This window comes from Phragmites australis, chromosome 20 (genome assembly GCF_958298935.1).
Source record: "Phragmites australis chromosome 20, lpPhrAust1.1, whole genome shotgun sequence".
Classification (NCBI taxonomy): domain Eukaryota; kingdom Viridiplantae; phylum Streptophyta; class Magnoliopsida; order Poales; family Poaceae; genus Phragmites; species Phragmites australis.
Window position 1 is genome coordinate 4311145 of NC_084940.1, and position 13937 is coordinate 4325081.

The window sequence follows — 13937 nt, forward strand, 5'->3', positions numbered from 1 at the left end:
CGTAAGTGGTCTTAAAATATTGTCTAACTTTTTTAATTCTAGGACAACATAAGTTCTTTAGTCATACAGTTTGCTCAGTAGCTTCATAACATGCTATAAACTCATATTGTATCGTTGATAATGCCGTAAGTGTCTGTTTGGAGTCTTTCCACAAGATAACTCCTATGATGAGGGTGAGGATATAACATGTTATGGTTTTCTTAGTATCCACATACCTCGCAAATGGATTCTTAAACATGAGCATGTAGTATTTAGTGCCTTGCGAATAGTGAAGGATTTTCTCAATAGCTTTCCAGCGGTATAGTCCTGGGTTTAACTAATGTCTGCCAAGTATCCAAGTTAAAAAACCAAATCAGGACACATACATAATGCTTCTGACAGCTGAAGCATAAGGAACCGATTTTATTTGATCAGCTTCATAATGGTTTCTCGAATATTGCATATTAAAATATCCCAAACTTTTTATCCTTAACAAAAGGAGCAGGTGAGACAGAGCACTTATGCATATTATATTTCATTAGTACTATGTCAATGTATGTCTTTGGACATCTCAATGAATATCATTAAAAAGGACATAAGAAGCTTCACTGATCCTTCTTATGATTAAGATTGTGAATTTTCCCCTTCTAAATTTTACTTAAATAAAAAATCAGTAGTCAAGCTTTATTATTGTAAATCCATTCTCTTTGAGTGTTGCTTTGTACCTTTTAATGTTTTCTTTAGAGTCATGTTTTGTTTTGTAGACCCATTTATAGCATACTGTTTTGGCTCTGTCGGGAGTTTCTACTAAGTCTCATTCATCATTATCGCTCATAGATTTTAACTGATCTTTCATGGCATTAAGCTACTCAGACGAACATTCTTTATACAAGTTGAGATCTTCTAGGACTGCTGAGGCTCATCATTAGGTGTTTCATTAGAAGTTTCAGAAACCTCAACAACACCTCCTCAACCTATGCAATGATTACAATCAAAGAAAGAAGCCTATCAAGGTATGTATGTGGTACTCACACGTTCCTTAGCTCCTAAGCTCCTCATCTATCTAATTCATTTGCATTTCCAAAAGGTTTCGAGCCATTCTTGATTTGTTTTGGTGTTCTTGGTTGAAGCACAAGGAGCACTGGCGTTCTTCCACTTCCCGAGCATTTCCACCATCCCCCGACAATCACCAACCTCAGCAAAGCATCTTGGGTGAGTCTCCTAGGCTCCCATGGCAAGGATACATGTTTTGGTTGGATAAATTCCGAGTTTGGAGCTTCAGTCGCGAAGGTGCAACATTTTTCATGTTCTTGATGCTTAGGAGCGATTTCGAGGCTTTGGATGAGTTTAAGTCATGGAATCGAGTTGCTGTGTTGGTAGATAAAGTTTAGAGTCCATAAACTAGTGCAAAACTTTTTCTCTTTGGATCGAGGAATCTTGCAAATCAAATTGGTCATTTCTCCCCATGAAGAAATGCTCTCTACAGCAACTCGGATAGTCCAAGTAGAACCCGAAGGTTCCGGGTAGCCCAGTGAAACCCCTGCTGAATTGTCCTCGGAAATTGTTAGGATTTGGGGTGTGTTTTGGGTCTAGAAACCTTTGTATAGTGTATATCCATGTCTATGTATGATAGATTCAACATGCGAGTCGAATCAGCCGTGGAAAACCATCAAGAAGTTCAAGTCGTCCCAACCGGATATTCCAGGTTAAACCCAGAGGGTCCGGGTAATCCATAGTGCTTTTAACCAATCACCCTCGCTCGGAGCCTAACCCGGAAAGTCAGACCCACCCAGAAGTTCCGAGTATCACCTTGAAGTTCTAGGTTACTTAGATTTAGATTTGGCAAAGAACCCCGTTCGAAGCCCCACCCGAACATTCCGGTCTAACCCGAAGGTTCCAGACTCAGCTCGAAACTTTTGAGTTAATCCAAAAATGGCTAACCGAGAACCCCTGTCAGGAGTATACCTCGGAGGTTCTGGAACCTGGATGTTCCGAGTTCAACCTGGAATCTCTAGTCTCTTGTTAGTTTTTCGTCGTTGTTTAGATCGTAAAGTTTGTTATTCTTTCGCATATTTTGCACTCTTAACATGTTATTATGCATATTATAGCATACATTGTTACATCTTATTCATGCTCATCATTGCATGTATTCTTCTTTAGTGAATGAAGAATCGGAGCGTGACGCGAGCGTGAGCGAATGCGACACCAATCTACTAGAATTATACGAGTGTTACGTGGGTAGCATTAGGCGGTCACCAGAGCAACAAGGCAAGAATCTAACCATATTGCACCATTTGGTTCAAATCGAATGAAGTCTAAATTGATAAATTACTGCCTATGTATGGTTGCATATTCAGTGAGTCGATGTCGGGCTTATATAGGTAGAACCTATGTTGATGGCATCACCTCTACCTTGAGTTGTTGTTTATCTATATCCTTATAGCCTTGATAACATTGTTGATGTCTAATTACAAGTTTGTTCAATATGCTTAACAATGCATAGGTCATCGATAGAAGTTGAGCAATGGTCCAAACATTGTTCGTGAGCTTAGAATTACTTATTGTTCACAAATACATTGATGATATTGAGATGTGAAGCTAAGACGAGATGTGGGTGGTGCTAGGGGTAATTCGGGAGAGGAGCACAAATGTTGTAGACCGCTTGCATCAGTTAAGCACCGTTCGTTGGTGTCGTTAGTTTTAGCACTTTTCTGTACTTACCACATACTCGGATATGGGACGGGTAAGCCAAGTATCGTAAGTCGCCGTGTTCATTCGACCTATGCATTGAGATGTGAGCAGGAATGCTATTAGGGGTACTTGAGATTGTGCCGGTAAGTCGTGGTACGCACGGGATCTAGGTGCCCTTCACATTACTCGACATGGGAACAAAGGTTCGGGGTGGGTACATGAACGGTTGATACGCGAATCATCACTCGCAACCGACGGATTGTATAGGTGGTGGTCTCGTTTCCTGTGGGTCCAGGAGTACTCCCCTGCAGGGTGTAACATCAATTCGAATTGTCACGCTCTTAGTTATGATCATGCTTCTGTTCATCCGCATAGGTCGTAAAGTCATGAATGAGGTGTGATGGTTTGGTATGTTAGGTTACAGTTGAGATGGTTCTGTTTTCTTATATATTTTTATTATGTTTCCAGTTACATTTATGCTTCAGTTGGTGTTTACCGAAAAAGACAGAGGTTGTTTGGTTAAGTATAGGTGCTTACACATAGGTCTTAAGATTGCTACCGCATATGAAATTACTTAACCTTGTGGCCTATTCTTGCTAAATACCCAAATGCATAATCCTTGAAGTCAGGTTATTATATGTACCATATATGGATTGAGTCTTGCGAGTACTTTCGTACTCAGGCTATTTCAGGTTGCTGGTGAGGAAATATTAGCTTCTGGCTACTTCATGTTTGCCGATACCGACGGCGGGCAAGAGTAGTTTTGTCTACTCGTGTGGTGAGGTTTTAGGTGGAGCCTAAGCGCATATGGCTCCACCAGTCTTTTTGTTGTTGTTAGGTCTTAATTCTTTCGCTGCGTAGTTTATCTCTTTTGATGTAAATTATTATAAATAGTTGAATGCTTAAGAATTTATAATATAATATTTATTACTCGCTCTTTCTGGAGCTTTATTGTGATGTTATATGTTGGAAAGACATGCGTTTCGATCTTGGGCATAAAACACGTAGCGGGACTATCGGGATAATATTCTGATTAATCATTATAGTTATGATTATGTAAATGGTTGACTTAATGATTAATTAGAATACTGTTTAGACGGTTACTCACAATAATAAAGGTCTAGAACGCCAAGGACAACCGATACTTTAGTTTTCCAAGCTGAAAAGTTATTTTCCATGAGCTGCTCTATAGCATCAATTGTGACAACAATAGTGAAAGCGTTAAGAGTTGAAGAAAAATTTGGGGTAGATTAGAACATTATTCATGAAGAAATATTTGCACGAAAATAACTGTACGCTAGTCTGATTAAAATCATGCAAAATTCACAAAAAATTAATTACAGTCCGTATCACCGTTGGGCAAAAAATAGAAAAGTTTTTTAAATACATAAATGGCACATAATTACAATCCACATTGGTCAAAAATTAATTATGGACGTAAAAAAATAGTCATAAATTTTTTTGCACATGATCGCAAATAACGTTAGTTAGCATGCAACCATGGAAAAATTACATCAAAATTCTCTAAATAAATTTTTCCATTGTTTCTAATCTGTCTAGAGAAATATTCATAAAATTTGATGCATAAATGTCATTATTTGGGCCATAATCATTAAGCATTCCAGTGTATAAATGGAAAAACATTAAAAACCACTTGAAAAGTCATTTTTAGAGAAATAATCATGAATTTTTTACATTAAATATTATTTAATTGGGAAATATTCATTAGTAAATCCAGTGCATAAAAGAAAATGCATTATAAATCACTAGAAAATTCCTAAGAAAAAGTAAAACCCCAAAATACGACCTTTTGGCCTCGAAAATGTGCGCCGGCTCATAACTGGTGGCATAGCCTAAGTGCGGGCGCGTGCTCGTGTGTAGCCTAACAACACGGGTCCTGACCCAGTGCACCCACACAGTCGGTCTCCTTAGCACCAGCCTAGCCTTTCTTGCGTTGGCCCAGTTCCTCTATGCGCGCTTCAATCCACAACGTCGGCCGGAGCCGAACACATGCACATCATCAGCCGTCAGATTCAATACAATGATTCACCGCTGAGACTAGCAGAATAAAACCCCACCAACTTCGGGCTAAACCCTAACCCTAAAACATTCGCCTTCTCCACCCTCCGAAAAACACGCGCAACAGAGAGAGAAAGCGACAACGGCAGCCACACGTGTGAGAGCTCCGGTGAGGCAACCCAGCTAGCAAAAGAGAGAGAAGAGAGAGAGAGAGAGAGAGAGAGAGAGAGAGAGAGAGAGAGAGATAGAAGGATAGAGTGGCATTGCAGTGGGCCTACTTGCCGAAGCACGCGCTTGACGATGATTGCGGGCGGCTCCATCGGTTAAGTCTATGGTGGTTCCTATGATGATGGCGCACGCGGTGAGAGGAGATGTACGATGATAGAGCTCTAGCACACACATGCAAGGAGGTGCCGATGACTGAGGGAACCCGAGCGCAACCATGGCGGAGGAGTATCCACCGAAGAGGGGTACGAGAACCGGCTCCGGTGGCATCAACAATGGCAAGAACACGTAAGCTTTGCCTCCCCTTTAGATTAGGGTTTGATTTGGGGATGTGGTTCGGATTTGGGCTCAAAATTTGGGGAATTACCCTTAAGGGTTTCAATTTAGGACAAGAAAATAGGGCATTTTAGGGTTTCAAATAGGAGAATTAGGGACTTTCTTTAGAATTAGCATTAGGATTTTTTCAGATTTCCCCAATTTCCCTCCTTAATGCTACCCGAGGCTAATTCTTTTTCTAAAGCCCTTAATCCGAGCCCATTAGCACACAAGAACACATAAAACACGCACAAGCTACATCTAATCCGAGCCGAATACACATAAAACATTAAACCAGAGCATAAATACCCAAAATATGAATAAGTGGACACTTTAATTACATCAATCTAGTCTAAAACCAACTAATCTTAATCAAATTTGCATCAATTAGGGTAAAAATACATTTGTCCACCACTAATTCACCCTAATCCTATGCTGATAGCACTAAAACATGGTCAATTAACATTAATTCAAAACATAAAGACCCTAATTATGAATGAATGCGCATAAAGTGGTCTAATTGCATTAACCCAAGCCTAATTGAAATTAAAACACATAATTGATCATTAATCAACCTAAATTGATCACTAATTATCATCATCTAGTTATAAACCAAACTAATTAAGTATAATTAGGTTTGATTAAGGGCTAGTTATGGCTCTAATATTAAATGTTAGAACTTAATCACCCTAATACATGACCACTATCCTTCAAAACTGAATACTCATAACATTAGCGAAAGCGTGAACACATACTAAAGCCGAACAATGCCATTAGGTGCTTGATGACGGCTTGGAGTAGATGGTGGAGTAGTGCGATCATGCAAAGTAGTGGATGACAGTGTGAGGAAGAGGTCGTCAGTGTTGTGTTGCTAATCGTCGTGGTTGAATCTGTTGTTGGTTGTGCAAATGCTGTTGGTGATGATAGCGGCGGTCTTCACCCCGTTATGACACCCTTATGATCGGTTAGGGTTGTTAGGGAGGCTAAGGCCTACGTGAGTTGGTCCTCCTCAGCGCCAAACTCCTATTCTATTTTAGTCATCGTACGGGATGAAATCATAGCTAGCTGAGATTAGTTATGCCCCCGATCAAAACGTATAGGTGAGCTTTTCTCCCCTTTAAGACTCAGTCCCTAGTGTCATATGATGAGGCCCAGATCAAAACACCGACACAATATGTCAGCACAAGCTTGTTTCGTGTCTTCTATCTTTTTTTTTATAGACGAAGCAATAGTTTTCAAACATTCCGTCTGCAGGGTTTAAGCCTTGCTAGCTCGTGCTTTACAAATCAACAGTTATATATCCGTGCATTGCAATGAAAATATAAATATTAGATACAGTAACATTAAGTATAAAATCAAGCTATAGAAACATTGCCGAATGAATATATCAAGAGTGATACTATAGTTTTATTTAAGATGAGATTCAGAAAAGAGGAGTATATTATCTACTAATTTCCCTGCATAATTTCATAATTTTTTTATTAGTGAAATAGGCTCATATGCATAACCGATAACGAGACGGGAAGAGGATGATAAAAATAAATAAATTATTCAAATTTTAAAAAAATTTATTAGATGTGAGAAAAGTAAGAAAAAAAGATCATGTAAAAATCAACACATATTTTATACCGTTGAAACTATCACTGTATGCTTGAGCAGTATTTCAGTCGACTCATAAACAGTACATAGGCCCTAAAATTACATTGTCACAAGCTTTTCCGACTTGTCACCGCACGTCGCCGTCGGCTGACCGTAACCTTGTCCACTCCCTCGTGAGCAAGAGCAATTGAGCAAACACCACATCAAGGAGGACCTAGACTAGCGACAGGCGCCCATTACTCTCTCCAGCTACTACGCAGAGTACGCCGGTCAAAACGCACAGTATTTCGATCGCATCTCGGCGCTCTTTTGTTCCTGTCTCCTGATAGCTAGCCGCACGATCGAACAGATCGATCGATCTGTCCGGTAAACTTACTGGTTAACGTGCATGCGATGCGAAGCTATGCAAAGCTAGCTTGTACCTTGCTGCAGCGAATTGTCACTGTCCTAAGCTTTCTTTTCGCATGCTTGTTGCGTGTGAGATTGTGAGATAAATTCATCACCAGTTGCCTCACTCTGATTATTCTCCATTAATCCACCATGTACGTGTAATCGTGTACATGCCATTCCATTCATAGGGGCGCGTTGCAGGAGACAAAAGTTTGAGTTGCGTGCAGGCGTGGGAACTATAGCTACCGATCTACCACTTCCATGCATGCACATATGTGATATGGATGTGTACACAGGGCCGGTTCGGAGGGATCAAGCGGTGCGACCGTGCTGAACCTTAAAATCTAAAGATCTTATATGTATATGTATACTGTATATATCAGTTAAAAATAAATTGAAAAAATTAAATTTGAACGATTTATATCTAATAATAGAATATCATTTTTAATCTCGTTCTAAACCACCGAAATATCAAAATCAAACTTATGTGTACAAGCAGTACACGATACTCGAACGACCAGGTATAGTTTTTACGCCATTCCCCCTTTCCCAAAAAAGCACATGCGGAGCTTGCAGGTATAGGGTTATAGTTAGTCCGGTGATCCGGTCTACTCGAATACTAATAGCCACATGATGTGTAGCGTCGAAGCTAGCATGCATTCGTTCCAAAAAGAAAAGGAAAAGAATAAAAGAAAGAAGCTATCATGACGACGAAATAACCCATGCATGGCTGCGTCGCGTAGTATGTGGTATGGTATGATCAGGGCGGATCAGGGGCTCCACCCCTCACTACTAAAAAGCTATTTTTTGAGATACTTAAATTTTATTTATATATATAATTTAATAATAAATCGTTTGAGTACTAAGCTGTGATTATGTGTAGTTTTGAATTACCTGTGAAAACTAATTTCTACATACGGTTCATTATGTGAACCGCATATGGTAATATCTCTATAAATAGTGTCTGTCTGCGGGTAGCTTAATTCAGATCGAGCTCACTGTTGTTCGAACAATACAGCTCAAAAGGCAGTCGCAAAATTTAAAAATAGAGGGGGAAAGTTTTGTTTTTGAATTCTTTGAAGGAGACATCTAAAGTAAGAGTGTCTCATCTCTAGGTAGCATATTTTTAAAGTATAGATTTAGATTTATGGCTTATTTAGGGTTTGAATATGTTTTAGAGTGCCTATGGTTCTAGCCATTTAGATCTTTGAATTAGCTAAAATTTGTAACAATGTTGATTCAATTGTAAAGATTTACAGGATTCTTGCATTATATTTCAAAAATGTAGCTTCAATTAATATTTTTTAGTCTCTAGGAGGTTTTATCATGAATGAGGATTTTTTTTAGATCTAGATCATCTAGATGTAGAGGGAGAGAGTAATGAATCCACATTGTTTTGAGCCATAAATTTGAGCCAATATAGATTCAATTATGTAGACATATTATAATCATAACATGCCCAATTTTTCTATATTTTTAAAAAAATATTTTTTAATTATGATTTTATTATTAATTAATTAATTTGTGTATCTAAGTTTGTTGTTGAAGTTAAAGATGGACAGAGCATGGATGTACGATGCGCCAAGACATAGAGAAATATAAAAAAAAAGGATTTTCTGCTTTTATTGAAGCCACCGAGAAGGACGCTTTGACTAAGAAGACAAAGGAAATATATTGTCCATATTATGACTGCAAGAACCAGAAATTATGGGTCAAATCAAGCATAATCAAATCACACTTAATCTTGAGAGGTTTTGTCGAGGATTACACATGTTGGTCCAATCACGACGAACAATGTACAAGCGAACTAAATGCCAACAACGCTACTGATCAAGTGGATGGTGATGATGAGGGAGGGAGTCAAAGGTAACACTGATGTTATGGTGAATGATGATACTGATTTTGATCTGGAGGAAATGTTGCGCTATGTAGAACCGTATGTTTTACGGGACACAAGTGGTTTAGATTATTTTGAGGTGTTACAGAAGGCATCGAAGAAACTTTTGTATGAAGAATCGAAGGGCTGTGATAAGGAGTTCACGGTGTTGCATTCAGTGTTTGAACTTCTAAGGTTGAATGCCTGCAATGGAGAGTCCGACAAGAGTTTCTCAGATTTGTTGAGTCTCTTGGCAAACATACTTTCGAAGCCTAACTCCTTGCCCACCACCACTTATTAGGCGAAGAAGCTTATATGCCTGTTGTCATTGGATGTAAAAAAAACTACACCCGTGTCCGAACTATTGTATCCTCTATCGTAAAGAGTATGAAGCCATGGATAGATGCCCAGTATGTAATGTAAGTCAGCACAAGAGGAATGATGATTGTGAGGACGAAGATGCTTCCGTGAACGCGAAGAAGAAGAAGAGTAATGCTGGTCGTGACGAAGAAGACACTTCTTCCGATGCGAAGAAGAAGAGAAAAAATCCTGCCATGGTGATGTGGTACCTACCAGTGATCTTCCGCTTGCAGTGTTTGTACTCGAACCCTAGGGACTCTAAGCTGATGCGTTGGTATTTCGATAAGCGCAAGAAGGATGGAACGAAGCTTCAACACCCCGCTGATACTAGCAAATGGAGAAAGTTCGATGTCATGTATCCAGATTTCACTGAAGAACCAAGGAATGTAAGGTTCGCGTTGAGTACCGATGGAATGAATCCTTTTGGTGACATGAACACCTCACATAGCACTTGGCCAGTGGTCTTGGCCATCTACAACCTTCCTCCATAGATATGCATAAAGCGGAAGTACCTTATGCTATAAATTCTTATTCAAGGACCGAAACAACCTAGCAACGATATAGATATATTTTTGGAACCATTGATGGAAGATATGGTGAAACTGTGGAACGATGGGGTCCAGGTGTGGGATGAGTTCCGACGATAGTACTTCACGCTGAAAGCCATGATTTTCGTTACCATCAGTGATTATCTCGCCCTTTTTTCCCTATTGGGACAGGTTAAAGGGAAGCAAGGATGTGTAGTGTGCTTGGATGAAATAGCGTATGTGTACCTTCCGTACTCACAGAAGGTAGTGTACACATGACATCGATGATTCTTACTCAAATACCCACAGATACCGCAAGATGAAGAAACATTTTGACAACACGATTGAGCAAGGTACTAGCTCAAAACCTCGCAGCGGGGCACTAGTGTTTGAAATGGTCAGGAGTATCAAAGCTGTTTTTGGGAAGCCGCCGAAGGGTAAAAAGAGGAAGAAAAGTGAGACGCCAACCGGCATGCTGTGGAAGAAGATGTCGATTTTTTTTAAGTATTTACCATACTAGAAGGACTTAGACGTTCGCCACAGCATCGATGTCATGCACGTTGTGAAGAATGTTTGTTATAGCATCCATGTCCTCTTACTGGACATAACGGGCAAGACAAAGGATGGAATCAAGTCACGTAAGGACTTGGTGTATTTTGGAATCAAGCCAGAGCTACACCCTAAAGACACACCAAATGAGAAACATTATCTTCGTCCAGCTAGCTACTCTCTGACACCTGAGGAGAAAAAGGTATTGTGTAAGTGCTTATGTGCGGTGAGAGTCCCGACTGGTTACTCATCCAACATCAAGAAATTAGTCTCGATGAAAGATTCGAAGCTAATCAGCATGAAGTCTCATGATTATCATGTGATGATGACGCAGATGCTCCCTGTTGAAATCAGGTGTATCAAGCCAGGATACATAAAGGTGGTCATCAGACAGTTGTGTCACTTCTTCAACGTAATTGCTCAAAAAGTGATCGATGCTGAAAAACTGGGTGCTCTACATAGTTACATGGTAGAGACTATGTGCCAACTTAAGATGTGCTTCCCTCCATCCTTTTTCGATGTTATGGTACACCTCTTGGTTCACATCATGAATGAGATAATTGCACTTGTCCCTGTATTCTTACATCAGATGTATGCGTTTGAGCGGTACATGGGCATTCTCAAGGGCTATGTACGAAATCGTGCTCACCCAGAGGGTTCTATGATCGAGGGCTATAGTACCGAGGAAGTCGTTGAGTATTGCATCGATTACATGAAAAATGCTAAACCGATTAGTGTGCTTGTATCTCGACATGAGGGAAGGTTGTCTGAAAGAGGGACCACAGTAAAGAAAATATTCATCGATCATGATTACAAAGCAGTTGAAGAAGCACATTTCACCATCTTGCAGTAGCTCTAGATCGTTGTGTCGTACATCGAGAAACACCTGAATGAACTTCACACAGGAAATCAAGGCCGCTCATATGATTGGATTTTGAAAGAGCACAAGTGTCGCTTCACTACATAGTTCAAGAACCAAAACTTTTCAGATGATGAACCCGTAGATAAAAAAAATGTGAAAATGTTGACTTGTGGCCCTTCAAGTTTAGTTCCGTCATGGCAAGCGTATGACATTAATGTGTACATATTTTATACCAAAGCAAAGGACAAGAAGAGCACAGCCCAAAACATCGGCGTTCGGATAGAAGCCTATGACACAGTAGGGGAAAAGATCACCTACTATGGGTTCATAGATGAAATCTGGAAACTCGACTATGGAGTGAATCTGTAGATCCCTGTCTTTCAGTACAAATGGGTCAAACACCCAAATAGCGTGGTGGTGAACAACTACGGGTTCACAATTGTCGACATCAATATTGTATGCCACAAAGATGACTTGTGGGTACTCGTTTATCACGTCGCAGAGGTTTTCTATATAAACGACCTCGTGAATGAAAAGAAGTACATAGTTGTTGACAGAAAACAAAGAATTGTCAAAGTTGAGAATGTAGAGGATGAAGAAGAATACAATTAGTTCGACGGCGTGCTGCTTTTCAGAGATCTAGAAAAGATCAAACTTGTCAAATCAACCATCGATAGATCTGTGATGCCCTGCATGCGCCTTGATAGTGTAGGAAAAACAGTTCAAGATAAATAGTGCTATGTTAGGTAACTTAGTTTCTAATATGATTTTCATGTTATGTAACTTAATTTCTAATGTGATTATTGATTCCCAAAAGTGACAAAAATGATAATATTTAGTAGAATTATCTAAAATATTTTATTGAAAATCATTTTCACACGCGGTTCGTTAAGTCAACCGCCTGTGAAAATCATTTCCACAGGCAGTTTGTTAAGTCAACCGTTTGTAGAAATGATTTACGTAGGCGGTTTGTTAAGCCAACTGCCTGTGAAAATTATTCCACAAGCAGCTCGTTAAGTAAACCACCTGTGTAAATGGATTTTAACAGGAGGTTTACTTAAAGAACCGCCTGCAAAAATTGATTTCTATATATAGGTTGCGCACAGCCCTAAAACCCTAGCCCATTGAGGAATACCCACAATGCCGTCAGGCTACCCTCCTGAAACCCTAGCACCCATTGCCGCCTCCTCCCCCTACTTTGGCCACCTCCTCCCCTGCCGGTGCTCCTCACCGGCAACAACCGCCTCCTCCCCAGCCTGCGCTCCTCCCCAATATCGGCCGCCTCCTCCCCGACTCCGGTTGCGCTCATAGCCTCCTCGACAATGACCGCCTCTTCCCCGACGACGATCGCCTCCTCCCCGACCGCGCTCCTCCTCGACTCCGGCCACCTCGCACACCTGTTACGCTCCTATCCTCCCCGACGACGACCGTTGAAGCCCCAAACGACTCTCCTCCCCAACTCTGGCCACCTCCTCCCTCCCTAGCTACCTCGCACCCCAGCTGCGCTCCTCCCTGACGATGACCACCGAAGCCATGGTGAGTAGTCATCCCGCTTCCGGCTGAGTCATCGTAGCCGGTGCTCCAGCCGAGCCGTGTCCCCATGTCCTTTCTTCTCTATGTGATGCTCAGCCGTTGAACCACTATAAGTTGGTGTTGAGATTTTGTATTCAATTGAAACCCTGCATTTTTTTTTGCAGCCACTTAAGCGTTGCTTAACATTTTCGGTTGGTCACTAATGAACCAATCTCCAAGATGACCAATAGCCTTTACATACTCAAGAAATTACTGTAATTTGGATGGGTAATTGAGAACTCAATGTGTCTCTTCTTTCCATCAGCCACTTGTTTGCCCAACCGGACAGCTCTTGACATTTAAGTGTAATTTATGATTTTTGGTTATAATGGTTGTCAAATTATTTTTTAATAGTCATTCTGCCAAGGACAAATGGGTTGTCAGCCTAACAAATTAACATGCTAATTTGGACTGGTTTATATTGGGCTTGACAATGGAATGACTAAGTTGGCTGTGCTTTCTCCGTCATGAAAGGGCTGAAATGGGTTGGGCAAGGCATAAATTTGTAGTATGATATCACTAATGAACTGGCAACACACAACGAATTTTTTGATCCAGTTACCTAATGGCAGTTCAAAATTTAGCATTAGAGTTAAAGAGCTTTTTCTTTTATCTGTTATTGTTCTATCATTCCAAAATATTAGTGATGTTTCAATAATTAAGTGAGTTCTGCTTGATGTACTGCCTGTGAATTTACAAATCTTGGTAACAACAGTTGATTACTTCATGGTTAGATGCATAGTTCGAACTTTTCTTTACAGAAAAGTTATGCCATATCCTTCCGAACAACTTAGTGTTTATCTCCATAGTTCCAATTTCTCTACCAGGGAGCATAATGTCTTAAACTCTTAGCAGCATTTTCTCTTTAGCATAATAAATGTTTATCTTTCCATACACAATGTAGGGTGCAGAATCAGTGTCATATGCTTATTTTCATTTTTTGTTAAGTTTATCAACAATAACAAAGACCTAG